Source organism: Symphalangus syndactylus, chromosome 24 (genome assembly GCF_028878055.3).
Source record: "Symphalangus syndactylus isolate Jambi chromosome 24, NHGRI_mSymSyn1-v2.1_pri, whole genome shotgun sequence".
Taxonomy (NCBI): domain Eukaryota; kingdom Metazoa; phylum Chordata; class Mammalia; order Primates; family Hylobatidae; genus Symphalangus; species Symphalangus syndactylus.
This window is the reverse complement of record NC_072446.2, coordinates 38,380,973-38,396,946: the sequence shown is the minus strand read 5'-3', so window position 1 is coordinate 38,396,946 and position 15,974 is coordinate 38,380,973. Positions and strand designations below refer to the sequence as shown.

At 44.0% G+C, this 15,974-nt stretch overlaps 1 pseudogene; it reads left to right on the top strand.

Annotated features, from left to right (window-relative positions):
• Positions 1 to 8,317: 8,317 nt before the first annotated feature.
• On the top strand, positions 8,318 to 9,552 carry LOC129474542 (small ribosomal subunit protein uS5-like; annotated as a pseudogene).
• The last annotated feature ends 6,422 nt before the right edge of the window (positions 9,553 to 15,974 follow it).

Genomic DNA, 15,974 nt, shown 5'->3' with positions numbered 1-15,974 from the left:
GGGGAACACTCGTCTCTACTAAAAATATAAAAATTAGCTAGGCATGGTGGTGTGCGCCTGTAGTCCCAGCTACTCAGGAGGCTGAGGCAGGAGAGTCGCTTGAACCCGGGAGGCGGAGGTGGCAGTGAGCCAAGATCAAGCCACTGCACTCTAGCCTGGCGACAGAGCTAGACTCCATCTCAAAATAATGGTAATAATAAAAAAGGCTGGGCGCGGTGGCTCACACCTGTAATCCCAGCACTTTGGGAGGCGAGGCGGGCAGATCACGAGATCAGGAGTTCAAGACCAGCCTAACTAACATGGTGAAACCCCATCTCTACTAAAAATACAAAAATTAGCAGAGCATGGTGGCATGCTCCTGTAATCCCAGCTACTCAGGTGGCTGAGACAGGAGAATCACTTGAACTCGGGAGGCAGAGATTGCAGTGAGCGGAGATCACACTGCTGCACTCCAGCCTGGGCAACAGAGCGAGATCCTGTCTCAAAAAAAAAAAAAAAAAAAAAAAAAAGAAAAGGATAGAGATAGGAGATAGGAGCATATCTGGTTTTTTTGTTTTGTTTTGTTTTGTTTTTTGAGATGGAATTTCGCTCTTGTTGCCCAGGCTGGAGTACAATGGCATGATCTCGACTCACCGCAACCTCACCTCCTGGGTTCAAGCGATTCTCCTGCCTCAGTCTCCCAAGTAGCTAGGATTACAGACATGTACCACCACGCCCAGCTAATTTTGTGTTTTTAGAAGAGACGGGGTTTCTCCATGTTGATCAGGCTGGTCTCGAACTACCGACCTCAGGTGATCCGCCCACCTTGGCCTCCCAAAGTGCTGGGATTACAGGCGTGAGCCACCATGTCCAGCCTTATATCTGGTCATTTTTTTGTGGTTAGCACAATGTTTATTTTTGTTCGTTTATATTCAGACATCATGTTTTTGTTTGGACCCTCCATGGTCACAGAATGGCCTTGTCTGATGTTGGTGTTCTGAAATTGTTAGTGTTCAACCAGGCAGCACATCCTAGTTAATAGTGCCAGCCGGCTTCCTGCTATCATAGGCTGCATCTCTTTTCACTGTGTTCCACATTACTTAATCATATTTGCTGCTTTAGGTCTCAACACAACTGTGTGAGATAATCCACAGACACCTAGTACTCTCTACTGGATACTAGTCCCTAATGTAAGCATGGCAATTCCTTGCCTCCAAGGAGCTTACATCTTAGTGAGATGGATGGTTTATTAGCCCCATTTTCCAAATGAGGAAACTGCTTTTGTGGCACTGAATAATTAGTCAGAAGCCATATACAGCCAGCAAAACAGGTAACCTGGGAATCCAAGTCCAGACAATCTGATACCAGTGGCTGCCACTTTACCACCTTGAGAATCTGAATCCCTAAGGAGCCTGGACTGGTGCCACCAAACGTCAGTTATTTTCAGCTACTGGTATTTGTGCATACCAGAGTTACTCAATGGCAGCATTATTGACATATTGGCAGACAATTCTTTGTCAGGCCAGATAATTCTTTGTTGTGGGATGTTGTTCTGTGCATTGTAAGATGTTTAGCAGCATCCCAGCCTCTATATAATAAATGCCAGTGACACCCTCCCTCTAGTTGTGACAACCAAAAATGTCTCCAGACACTCCCAAATATCCCCTGGGAGAGACAGAATCACCCCTGTTTGAGAACCACTGGTGTACATCAATTTTTGGATCTTTGAGAGAGAAACATCTGGTACATGACAGTCCCCAAATCATTTTAAGTGGGAGGCCTTGAAGAGAAGAGAGGGAAACAGTGTGGCCTAAGTTTTGGAAAAGCCTGTTCAACTATGAAAATGACAGATAAAGGAAAAATAAATGAAATGGAAAAACGAAGACAAGTGATAGAGGTGAAGAAAAGGAGCTTATGAAATGATCTGTGGGCCAGACATGGTGGCTCACACCTGTAATCCCAGCACTTTGGGAGGCCGAGGTGGGAGGATCGCTCAAGCTCAGGAGTTTGAGACCAGCCTGGGCAAAATAGATCCATCTCTACAAAAAAAAAAAAAATTTTTTTTTAATTAAAAAATAAGTTACTCGGATCACACCAAGGAAGTTAGTTCACACTAACTTAAGTTACTCAGATCACACCAAGGAAGTTAGTTAGTTCACACTAACGAAGACACTAAGAAAACTAAGAAAGTCTTTTTTTTTTTTTGAGACAGAGTCTTGCTCTGTCGCCCAGGCTGGAGTGCAGTGGCTGGATCTCGGCTCACTGCAAGCTCCACACCCTGGGTTCACGCCATTCTCCTGCCTCAGCCTCCTGAGTAGCTGGAACTACAGGCACCCACCACCACGCCTGGCTAATTGTTTTTGTATTTTTAGTAGAGATGGGGTTTCACTGTGTTAGCCAGAATGGTCTCGATCTCCTGACCTCGTGATCTGCCCGCCTTAGCCTCCCAAAGTGCTGGGATTATAAGCATGAGCCACCACACCCAGCCAAGAAAGTCTTAATGAGACCTCATTGTACCTTCACTCCCTCTTTGGGAAATGCTGCTGTGTTTGGCAAATACTCCTGACCACTTACAGTATGGAATGATTAGGCCATTATTAAAATAGCTTTAGAATCGTTTCAAACAGAAGAAGATAGCGTTTCAGTTTCTGATGCTCCTGAAAGCTGTGTAATAGATTGTGAAGAAGAGGCAGGGACAGAATTCGAGAAAGTAACGGAAAGTTCACAGTATAAAAAGGTAGAAGAGTCTGGCTGGGCGCGGGGGCTCACGCTTGTAATCCCAGCACTTTGGGAGGCCGAGGTGGATGGATCACAAGGTCAGGAGATCGAGATCATCCTGGCTAACACGGTGAAACCCGGTCTCTACTAAAAATGCCACTAGCATGGTCCAGGTGATTGTCATCAGTTTTGGGATACTGCAACTTTTCTCTTGTTCCTTCATAACACTTGCCACAATTTGTTTAATTTGTCTGTTGTATACTTGTAATTTTCTTAATCTCACTTCACTACTAGAATGTATGCAAATTTCTTGAACATAGTACAGAAATTTGTCTTGTTAACTCTGATATTCCCAGCACCTAGCAGAGTGCCTGGCCCATCATAGGCACTTAATAAATATTTGGTGGCCGGGCGCGGTGGCTTATGCCTGTAATCCCAGCACTTTGGGAGACTGAAGTGGGCGGATCACCTGAGTTCAGGAGTTCGTGACCAGCCTGGCCAACGTGGTGAAACCCTGTCTCTACTAAAAATACAAAAATTAGCCAGGCATGGTGGTGGGCACCTGTAATCCCAGCTACTCGGGAGGCTGAGGCAGGAGAATTGCTTAAATCCAGGAGGTGGAGGTTGCAGTAAGCAGAGATCGAGCCACTGCATTCCAGCCTGGGCAACAGAGCGAGACTCCGTCTCAAAAAAAAAAAATTGATAAATATTCGTTGAATTAATGGTTGAAAACTCATTAGTCGCCGGGCGCGGTGGCTCACGCTTGTAATCCCAGCACTTTGGGAGGCCGAGGCGGGCGGATCACGAGGTCAGGAGATCGAGACCACGGTGAAACCCCGTCTCTACTAAAAATACAAAAAATTAGCTGGGCGTGATGGCGGGCGCCTGTAGTCCCAGCTACTCGGAGAGGCTGAGGCAGGAGAATGGCGTGAACCCGGGAGGCGGAGCTTGCAGTGAGCCGAGATTGCGCCACTGCACTCCAGCCTGGGCGACAGAGCGAGACTCCGTCTCAAAAAAAAAAAAAAAAAAAAAGAAAACTCATTAGTCCCCAAAATTACATTGCTTACAATGAAATAGTTGAGGTTGGAGCCTTTATTTCATCATATATAGTAAAAATGACCGAAGTTAACATAATTAAGCTCAATTGTATTATAATATGTCTGAAAGAATATGTTAGAATTGAAATGGTTTACTTGGAACCCAGAAGGAGAAGAATAAGCCAGGATGGCTTATTCTATTCAGCAATGTTCAGGATAGAGAAATTATGAATCCAAAGAACATGGTTAAAAGCTAGTCATTAGAGAGGTATACTTGTTCTAGAGTGAAGATAAGCTCAGGCCTTACCTGTGGCCTGAATGAAATGGGTCTTAATACTATCTCTTTTTTCAAATGATCAGAAGATCATTTGCCAAATAACATTTTCATTACTGACTTAAAATCCTTGGTTCCTTTGCACTGGGAAGGAAATGCTCTGGACAGCAAACAAATATTTTACTCACTGGAAACATACATTCTATGTTATATTCCACAGAGACTGTAACTGTGAGGATAGGATATTGTTAATGACAGCTGTGTCCCTAGTTCCTTAGAATAATGCTTTGCACAAAGTAGGTTCTTTACAAGTATTTGATGAATGAATGAATGTACATTAGTAAATTAGAATTATCCTTTATACCGCAATCTCTTATGAATTTGGTTATTGTGAATCAATCCTCAAGTATCTGTTCCATGATACATGCTTTAGGAAAATCAGATTTCTGGTTTTGGAGGCCAAATACGTGAGTTCCTGAGCTCTGGTGCTCCACTCCAAGAGTCTTTGAATGGCTGGGCATGGTGGCTTACGCCTGTAATCCCAGCACTTTGGGAGGCTGAGGCAGGAGGATCACTTGAACTCAGGAGTTTGAGAGCAGCCTGGGCAGTATAGTGAGACCCTGTCTCTGTAACAGATAAAAAGCTCTGGGTATTTTTCACAACAAGTCATCCTCATGACTGCTGTGGAACAAAACAAGGGTCTTTGAGATCTTATTTGGTTAGTCCCTGACCTCCTTCTCCCGTATCTTTTTCTTGGTTCTCTTATAACTCCAGTTCATCCTCCATCTAGCCCATCGAGTTTCCTGGGGTGGGGGAAAAAAAACTAATCAAGCTGCTCCCTTGCCTAAAAATCAGTTAATTCTCTGTTACCTTCAGAAGAATAGATTTCCACAGTCTGCCTCCAAGCCCCCCTCACCATGCTACTGTCTACCCTTCTTACCATTCTCCATTGTGTATGCTGTTTCAGTCATACTAAATCATTTAATATTTCATAAACATGCTGTGCCATTTCATTTTTTCCATGCTATTCTCTCTCTAGAATGTCCTTCCCTCCTGTTCCCGGAATCTGATGAACTCCTGTCATCCTTTAAGATCCAGATCTAGATTTTACTTTTTTAAAGAAGCCTTTGATTTCTCTACGAGGGAAAAAAATGATTCCTTTCTCTCTACTTGTCTTTTTTCTATTACAGCTCTTATATTATGTTGTAGCTGTCTTTGAGATCCTGGAGGGTAGGATCTGTACCTTACTTATATTTCTTTGCTTTCCCAAAACCTAGCACATGTTTGTGAATGCAGGCACCCATATGGGGTGATAGGTATAAGTGCTAATTACTAACTTGCACCAGTCTTCACTTCTTGAATGTCGCCTCCTTCCCAGAGAGGATGGGAAACCTCCCAGCTGTATTCTGTTTGGAATAATTGGATGTGAACATAGGAAATAAATATGTTTTACATACTCCTTTTATGATTCAATAAAAGGAGGTGATCAGTTTTTGTTTTTGCTTTTTTGAGACAGGGTCTCACTTTGTCACCTAGGCTGGAGTGCAGTGGCATGATCATGGCTCACTGCAGCCTGAAACTCCTGGGCTCAGGCAATCCTCCTGCCTCAGCCTCTCAAGTAGCTAGGACTACAGGCACGTACCTCCACACCCAGCTAATTAAAAAAAATTGTAGATATGGGGTCTCACTGTGTTGCCCCAGCTGGTCTCAAAGTCCTGGCCTCAAGTGATTCTCCCACCTTGGCCTCCCAGTGTCCTGGGATTACAGGCATGAGCCATAAAAGCACCTGATAGTCTTCTTGAAAGATTAGCAGGCTTTCAGTAAGGAGTAATTAAGTGTACCTTGTATACACTCAGCACCTTGGTCACTATTCATTGCCCATCTTTCTCCCTTGCTCTTATGAGACTTATAACCCCAGTACCCAGCACAGTGCATAGCACCTATTAGGAGCTCAGTAAACATTTGTTGAGGCTGGGTGCAGTGGCTCATGTCTGTAATCCCAACACTTTGGGAGGCCACAGTAGGAGGACTGCTTGAGGCCAGGAGTTTGAGACCAGCCTGGACAGCATAGTGAGACCCTGTCTCTAAAAAAAAAAATTTTTTTTAAATTAGCCAGGCATGGTGGCATGTGCCAGTGGCCCCAGCTAATCAAGAGGCTGAGGCAAGAGGATCCCTTGAGCTCAGGAGTTCGAGGCTGCAGTGAGTTATGATCACACCACTGCACTCCACCCTGGGTGACAGAGCAAGACCCTGTCTCTTAAAAAAAATCAATTAAAAAAAAGAATATGAATGTTTTTTAATGATGTTATCCAAGGTTATTTAGTATCTTGCCATCTGTACAGAAGACTTCAAAACTCTTAAGAAAACCATAGTGAGATACTACCTTACACCCAGTAGAACTGCTATTAATTAAAAAAAAAACCCTCCAGAAAATGACACATATTATCAAGATGTGGAAAAACTGGAACCCTTGTGTATGTTGGCAAGACTGTAAAATGATGCAGCCCCTGTGGAAAAGAGTATGGTGGTTCCTCATACATTTTTAAACAGAATTACCATATAATCTAACAATTCAATTACTACGTATATTTAAAAAAAAAATAAAAAAACAAAAAAAAAACCTGAAAGGGCTGGGTGTGGTAGCTCACACCTGTAATCCCAGCACTTTGGGAGGCTGACGCAGGCGGATCACCTGAGGTCAGGAGTTCGAGACCAGCCGTGGTCAACATGGTAAAACCCCATCTCTACTAAAAATACAAAAAATTAGCTGGACATGGTGGCGGGCGCCTGTAATCCCAGCTACTCAGGAGGCTGAGGCAGGAGAAACGCTTGAGCCCAGGAGGCAGAGGTTGCAGTGAGCCGAGATCGTGCCATCACACTCCAGCCTGGGCAACAAGAGCGAAGCTCCGTCTCAGAAAAAAAAAAAAGAAAAAAAAAAAAAAAAAAACTGAAAGCAGTGTCTCAAAGAGATATTTTTATGTCCATGTTCACAGCAGCATTATTCATACCTGGGAAGCACCCCGGGTGTCCATCAGTGGATGAATGGGTAATCAAAATATGGTGTGTACATACAACAGAATATCATTCAGCCTTAAAAAGGAAGGAAATTCTGATATATGCCACAATATGGATGAACCTTAAGAACATTATGCTTAGTGAAATAAGCAAGCCACAAAAAGATAAATACTGTGTTATCCATTTATTTGAGGTACCTAGAATAGTCAAATTCATAGAAACAGAAAGCAGAATGGCGGTTGCTAGGGGCTAGGGAGAGAGGGGGGAAGAGAGAGTTGTTGTCTAATGGGTACAGAGTTCCAGTTTTGCAAGATGGAAAGAGTTCTGGAAATTGGTTGTACAACAATGTGAATGTACTTAAAAATGGTTGAAATGATAAATTTTATGGTATTTGTATTTTACCATATTTTTTAAAAAGAGAGCACTAGTCAGGCGCAGTGGCCCACGCCTGTAATCCCAGCACTTTGGGAGGCCGAGGCAGGTGGATCACGAGGTCAGAAGATCGAGCCCATCCTGGCTAACATGGTGAAACCCCATCTCTACTGAAAATACAAAAAATTAGCCGTGCGTGGTGGCGGGCGCCTGTAGTCCCAGCTACTTGGGAGGCTGAGGCAGGAGAATGGCATGAACCCGGGAGGCAGAGCTTGCAGTGAGCCGAGATTGCGCCACTGCACTCCAGCCTGGGCGACAGAGCGAGACTCCGTCTAAAAAAAAAACAAAACAGAGAGAGCACTAAACTGGGAGACAAAAGAGCAAGGTTGGAGTTCTTGGTTGTTTTCCACAGATAGATGAGTCTCAAGGAATTTGAGACTTCCTTGAAACTCAAGGAAGTACTCAAGGAAGTTGAGTAAAGGAAGCTTCTTTACTCATTGCTTCTGTTAATTCATCTTTAAACAGGATAAAAAAGACTGGAGTCTAGATTTGTATGAGGATCAAATAAAAACCAAAAAAACAAACGTTTAAAATAATTTTTTGAGTTGTAGTTATTCCCAGTATTCCAGAGCCTCTGATCTCTTGATATTTGTTACAAGTTTCACATCTTATTTCATAATGAAATGCTAAAGATGCCTCAGCAATAGCCAGTTGACTTCAAAGGTCTTGTATGAGGAATCCTTTTAATTTGGGCTATTCACCTTATAATTTGGTCCTGGGAAAACAGCAAATAAATAAACTTTTATGAGGACTATTGATGATCTAAGATGCTAATTATCAATGTAGTTTAGCATGAACTAATGAAATACAAGCTCAAGATTTTCATGTTAGTATAAAAAAGCTCTTCTTAACAAATCCCCAAATGGCGGATGATGCCGGTGCAGGGGGCGGCAGGGCGGGGGGTGCGGGGGTGGGGCGGAGGCCCCCGCAGCCCTGGGAGGGATGGGGAACCGCAGTGGCTTCTGCAGAGGTTTCGGCAGTGGCATCCGGAGCCGGGGTCACGGCCGTGGACTGGTCCGGAGCCGAGGCCGTGGAGCTCGCAGAGGCAAGGCCGAGGATAAGGAGTAGATGCCCGTCACCAAGCTGGGCCACCTGGTCAAGGACTTGAAGATCAAGTACCTAGAGGATGTCTCTTCTCCCTGCCCATCAAGGAATCTGAGACCATTGACTTTTTCCTGGGGTCCTCTCTCAAGGAAGAGGGTTTGAAGATTATGCCGGTGCAGAAACAGACCCGCGCCGGCCAGCGCACCAGGTTCAAGGCGTTTGTTGCCATCAGGGACTACAATGGCCACATCGGTCTGGGCGTTAAGTGCTCCAAGGAGGTGGCTACTGCCATCCGCGGGGCCGTCATCCTGACCAAGCACTCCATTGTCCCCGTGCGCAGAGGCTACTGGGGGAACAAGATGGGCAAGCCCACACCGTCCCTTGCAAGGTCACAGGCCGTTGCGCTCTGTGCTGGTGCGCCTCATCCCTGAACCCAGGGGCACTGGCATCGTCTCCGCATCTGTGCCCAAGAAGCTCCACATGATGGCTGGTATTGATGACTGCTACGCCTCAGCCAGGGGCTGCACTGCCACCCTGGCAACTTCGCCAAGGCCACCTTCGACACCATCTCTAAGACCTACAGCTACCTGACCCTCGACCTCTGGAAGGAGACTATATTCACCAAGTCTCCCTGTGAGGAATTCACTGACCACCTCGTTAAGACCCACACCAGAGTCTCCATGCAGAGGACCCAGGCTCCAGCCGTGGCTACAACATAGGGTTTTTATACAGGAAAAAAAAAATGAATTAAGCCTGAAAAAAAAAAAAAAAAAAAGCTGGTCTCAAAGTAGGGGCCAACATGGAAGAATTACTATCTGTTGAGTACTTACTGTCAGGCCCTATAGATGTTACATGCATTATCTCATTTAATACTCAAGAACAGCCTTGTCAGGTTAAAAATATTATACCCATTTTATAAACAGGTTAACAAAGGCTCAGAGAGTGTAAGTCACTTACGCAACATAACACAGTGAGTAACAGAGATGGAATTCGAGCCCAAGTCTGTGTGAATCTGAAGCCCATATTCTTTCTACTATGTTACAGTGCCTCTGAAAATATATTTAACTATGCCTGGCCGGGCGCGGTGGCTCACGCTTGTAATCCCAGCACTTTGGGGGGCCGAGGCGGGCGGATCACGAGGTCAGGAGATCGAGACCACAGTGCAACCCCGTCTCTACTAAAAATACAAAAAATTAGCCAGGTGTGGTGGCGGGCGCCTGTAGTCCCAGCTACTCGGAGAGGCTGAGGCAGGAGAATGGCGTGAACCTGGGTGGCGGAGCTTGCAGTGAGCCGAGACTGCGCCACTGCACTCCAGCCTGGGCGACAGAGCGAGACTCCGTCTCAAAAAAAAAAAAAAAAAAAAAAAAAAAAAAAAAAAAAAAAAAAAAAAAAAACTATGCCTACTGGTAGTAGAGTTTATGATAAATGATATATATTTGATGTTTATATATTTATATCAATTATTTTACTTCATCATTACAAGTGAGATAGACTATCTAGAGATGATTATCACCACTTTACAGATGAGGAAACAGATGGTCAGAAAATTTAACTTACCTAGCTTCAGACCAGTAAATGATAATATTAGAGCTTGGACACATGTACTGCAGCTCTCAGACTCCTGCTTTTTCCACATTGGCCTATGAGACTAGAATTTTATCTATATTTTATCTATGAATTTTCTTTTTTCTTTTTTTTTTTTTTGAGATGGAGTCTTAGTCTGTCGCCCAGGCTGGAGTGCAGTGGTGCAATCTTGACTCACTGCAACCTCTGTCCCCCAGCTTCAAGCGATTCTCCTGCCTCAGCCTCCCAAGTAGCTGGGAGGGATTACAGGTGCCTGCCACCGTGCCCGGCTAATTTTTGTATTTTTAGTAGAAATGGGGTTACACCATCTTGGCCAGGCTGATCTTGAACTCCTGATCTCATGATCCACTCGCCTTGGCCTCCCAAAGTGCTGGATTACAGGCGTGAGCCACCTCGCCCAGCCATATCTACGAATTTTCTGGTTCTAACTCTTTTTAATAGAAGCAAAGAGTGGACATCTGGACAGTCTTGCACTTCTGTTTATGCTTGGACAGATTAAACACATGTTTATCCCTGTTCACTCCCCAAATCACTGAAGTGACAGTGAGTTAACATTTTTAGGGTTACCATTCTACAGACACAGAGAATAAGAGAGAAATCAATAGCAGATTAAGGATATCAACACATTTTTGGAAGATGGAAAACCATAATTGAGCTGAGAAAACAATTCTAAATGTTTGCTGAGGGTTAGACTAACAAGGGACAAACAGATTCATATTGCAGAACACTAGAATGTCAGGACTGGGACAGAGCAGATCAGAGGTGATGTGAGAGGCAGAAAAGAAAGGGTTTGGCTGAAAGCCTTTATAGGAAGTGAAACTGCCAGGTCTTTTTCTCCATCCCACTCACTTAGACAACTATCCTTTCATCTCCCTAGCAGCCCCTGGGACAAAATTGAGATAGAGAAGTTCCAGACACTGAGATACCAGGCACAGCTAAAGATAATAGCAGGGAGGCTAAGGTAGGAGGATTTCAGACTGAAAACAGAGATTAGATGAATTGTCTACATGCTGAATGGTGAAGCGCACTCAGTCCTCCTGCTGAAATTTACTCCAGGAATGCTGACAGCAAGGCTTGTATTCTCCAGGCAAGATATCAGGGAATTAATTTCAATTAATTAACCCCAGAGGAAAGATCTATACATACTGATATTTGAGGTCCCCCAACAAAACACCTAGGTACCCACTTTATCATCCTACAGATAAACTTCCTGTTAACACAGAGCTTCCAAATACTTAGTGACTCACTCTTAAATATGAAGAGACAACAAAGGGTCACCAGATATTGAAGATAAACCTTCACCAGGAAAGACAGCTTCAAATAGAAAAAAAAGAAACTCAAAGGGAACAGACACTGAAGAGAACAGAAAAATATTTTTAAAAAACAATAAGCAGTCTATGAGAGATAGTATAAAATACTGCATCCATTAAAGCAAAGATAAAATGCTCCAAAAAGAAAAAAAAAAACAGAATAAGTAACAGCTCTGGGGAATTAAAAATATAATAGAAAAATTGGCTGGGCATTATGGCTCATGCCTGTAATCCCAGCACTTTGAGAGGCCAAGGTAGAAGGATTGTTTAAAGCCAGGATTTCGAGACCAACCTGGGCAATATAGATAGACCTCTTCTCTGCTAAACTTTTTTTTAAAAAGAAAAATTAGGCTTGGTGCAGTGGCTCACGCCTGTAATCCCAGCACTTTGGGAGGCCGAGGCGGGCAGATCACGAGGTCAGGAGATTGAGGCCATCCTGGCTAACACGGTGAAACCCCATCTGTACTAAAAATACAAAAAATTAGCCGGGCATGATGGCGGACACGTGTGGTCCCAGCTACTTGGGAGGCTGAGGCGGGAGAATGACATGAACCCAGGAGGCAGAGATTGCAGGAAGCTGAGATCACACCACTGCACTCCAGCCTGGGCAAAAGAGCGAGACTCCATCTCAAAAAAAAATAATAATAAATAAATAAATAAATAATTAAAAAAAGAAAAAAATTAGCCAGCTGTGGTGGCTCATGCATGTGGTCCCAGCTACTTAGGAGGCTGAGTCAGGAGGGTTGCTCAAGCCCAGGAGATGGAGGCTGCAGTGAGCTATGATCATGCCACTGCACTCCAGCCTGGGCAATACAGCAAGACCTGTTCTCAAATAATAATAATAATAGAAAAATAATTTATATGTCTTTATATATAAAGTTGAGGAAATCTCTCAGAAAGTAGAACAGAAATACAAATAGAAAAATAAAAGAGAAAAGATAATTAGAGGATGAATCCATAAAGTCGACCATTAGATTAACAGGAGTTCTGGAAATACAGAAGAAATGGAAGAAAATTATCAAAGAAACTATGAGTTTCCAGAGTGGCAGAGCCTGCTGAGTGCCCAGCATAATGAAAGAAAACAAAACAAAGGAAAAATATCATGGCACATCATCATGAAATTTTTTAACACAAAGGATAAAGAGAAAATCAAAAATCTTGGTGATAGGAGGTGAGGAGGGGGCAGGGAAAGTGCAACGGGTTACTTATGAAAGAGCAGGTAATAGGAATAGCATATTTGTCAGTAGTAACATTAGTGGCTAGAAGACAATATAGGGAGGCTTTCAAAATTCTGAGAGAAACTACGTTTTCAATCTAGAACTCCTATACTAAGCCATATTATCAGTCATGTATGAGGAATAAATAAGTATATTTTTAGGCATACAAGGATCAGAAATTTACCCCTCATCCCCACATAACTTTTCTTAGGAAACCACTGGAGGATATGCTCTAGTAAAACAAGAAAGACAGAAAAAAAAATCCTAAAATTTGTATGGAACAAAAAGTCCAAATAGTCAAAGCAATCATAAGCAAAAAGAACAAAGCTAGAGGCATCACACTGCCTGACTTTAAAATATATTGTAAGGCTCTAATAACCAAAACAGCATGGTATTGATATAAAAACACAGACCAAGAGAACAAAAAGAGAACCCAGAAATAAATCCACGTACAGCCAGTTGATTTTTGACAAAGGTACCAAGCACACACACTGGGGAAAAATGTTGTTGGGAAAACTGGATATCCATATCCAGAAGAATGAAACTAAACTCCTGTCTCTTACTATATGCAAAAAATCAACTCAAAATGTGTAGGGAAAAGAAAGAGAGATCAGATTGTTACTGTGTCTATCTAGAAAAAGGAAGACAAAAGAAACTCCATTTTGATCTGTACTAAGAAAAATTGTTCTGCTTTGAGATGCTGTTAATCTGTAACTCTTGTCCCAACCTTGTGCTCACAAAAACGTGTGCTGTATTGACTCAAGGTTTAAGGGATTTAGGGCTGTGCAGGATGTGCTTTGTTAAAAATGTTTTTGCAGCCAGGTGCAGTGGCTCACGCCTGTAATCCCAGCACTTTGGGAGGCCGAGGCGGGCAGATCATGAGGTCAGGAGATCGAGACCATCTTGGCTAATATGGTGAAACCCCGTCTGTACTAAAAATACAAAAGATTAGCCAGGCGTGGTGGTGGGCGCCTGTAGTCCCAGCTACTTGGGAGGCTGAGGCAGGAGAATGCCATGAACCCGGGAGGCGGAGCTTGCAGTGAGCCGAGATCAAGCCACTGCACTCCAGCCTGGGTGACAGAGCAAGATTCCCTCTCAAAAAAAAAAAAAAAAAAAAAAAAATGTGTTTGCAGGCAGTATGCTTTTTGAAAGTCATCGCCATTCTCCATTCTCTATTAACCAGGGACACAATGCACTGTGGAAGGCCGCAGGGACCTCTGCCCAAGAAAGCCAGGGTATTGTCCAGGTTTCCCCCCACTGAGACAGCCTGAGATATGGCCTCGTGGGAAGGGAAAGACCTTATAGCCCCCCAGCCCGACACCCATAAAGGGTCTGTGCTAAGGAGGATTAGTGAAAGAGGAAGGACTCTATGCGGTTGAGATAAGAGGAAGGCATCTGTCTCCTGCACGTCCCTGGGAATGGAATGTCTCGGTGTAAAACCCGACCGTACGTTCTATTTACTGAGATAGGAGAAAACTGCCTTATGGCTGGAGGTGAGATATCATGGCAGCAATACTGCTCTGTTACTCTTTACTGCACTGAGGTGTTTATGTAAGCTTGAACATAAATCTAGCGATTGTGCACATCCAGGCACAGCACCTTTTCTTAAACTTATTTATGACAGAGTCTTCGCTCACATGTTCTTCTGCTGATCCTCTCCCCACCTTTAGCCTATAGCCCCGCCACATTCCCCTCACCAAGACAGTAAAGATGGTGATCAATAAATACTGGGGAAACTCAGAGACCAGCGCCAGTGCAGGTCCTCACTTGCTGAGCGCCGGTCCCCTGGGCCCACTTTTCTTCCGCTATACTTTGTCTCTATGTCTTATTTCCTTTTCTCAGTCTCTCGTCTCCACCTTGCGAGAAATACCCACAGGCGTGGAGGGGCAGGCCCTCTTTATCTGGTGCCCAATGTGGGTTCCTTTCTCTAAGGTGAGATACGCTAGAGCGTGATCATTGAAGACAAATCGACGAGAGATTCCCGAAGACTTCCACCGTCAGCCTTGCGGTAAGCTTGTGCACTCGGAGAAACCCAGGGTAAGAATGGGTCAAACGGAAAGCAAATATGCCTCTTATCTCAGCTTTATTAAAGTTATTTTAAGAAGAGGGGGAGTTAGAGCCTCTACAGAAGATCTAATCACGCTATTTCAAACAATAGAACAATTCTGCCCATGGTTTCCAGAACAGGGAACTTTAGATCTAAAAGACTGGGAAAAAATTGGCAAAGAATTAAAACAAGCAAATAGGGAGGATAAAATCATCCCACTTACAGTATGGAATGATTGGGCCATTATTAAAATAGCTTTAGAATCGTTTCAAACAGAAGAAGATAGGGTTTCAGTTTCTGATGCCCCTGAAAGCTGTGTAATAGATTGTGAAGAAGAGGCAGAGACAGAATTCGAGAAAGTAACGGAAAGTTCACAGTATAAAAAGGTAGAAGAGTCTGGCTGGGCGCGGGGGCTCACGCTTGTAATCCCAGCACTTTGGGAGGCCGAGGCGGATGGATCACAAGGTCAGGAGATCGAGACCATCCTGGCTAACACGGTGAAACCCCGTCTGTACTAAAAAATACAAAAAATTAGCCAGGCGTGGTGGCAGGCGCCTGTAGTCCCAGCTACTCGGAGAGGCTGAGGCAGGAGAATGGCGTGAACCCGGAAGGCAGAGCTTGCAGTGAGCCAAGACGGCGCCACTGCACTCCAGCCTGGGTGACAGAGCGAGACTCCGTCTCAAAAAAAAAAAAAAGCATAGAAGAGTCTGAGTCTGTAATGGCTCGGTCAATGGAAAATGTTGACTACAGTCAATTACAGGAGGTAATATATTATGAACCATCAAAATTGGGGGGAAAGGGTCTAGAACTATTGGGGCCATCAGAGTCTAAACCATGATGGCCAACTCCTCCTTCCGCAGTTCAGATGCCCATAACATTACAACCTCAAATGCAGGTTAGACAAGTACAAACCCCAAGAGAATATCAGATAGAAAAGGATAGAGTCTCTATCACAGCAATGCCAATCCAGACACAGTATTCACAATATCAGCCAGTAGAAAGTAAGACCCAACCGCCGGTACCCTACCAATACTGGCCGCCAGCCGAACTTCAGTATCGGCCGCCCCCAGAAAATAAGTATGGACAGCCAGGAAGGTTTCCAGCACCACAGGGCACGCACGACGCTATAGCCTCAGCCGCCCACTATGAGACTTAATCCTACACCACCACCTAGTGGACAGGCTGGTGCATTACATGAAATTATTGAGAAGGCAAGAAAACAAGGAGAGAGACTGAGGCGTTTTAATTTCTAGTAATATTAGAGCCCATACTACCTGGGAAGGGTCCTCCCCAAGCTGATGCCAGATATGAGTCCTT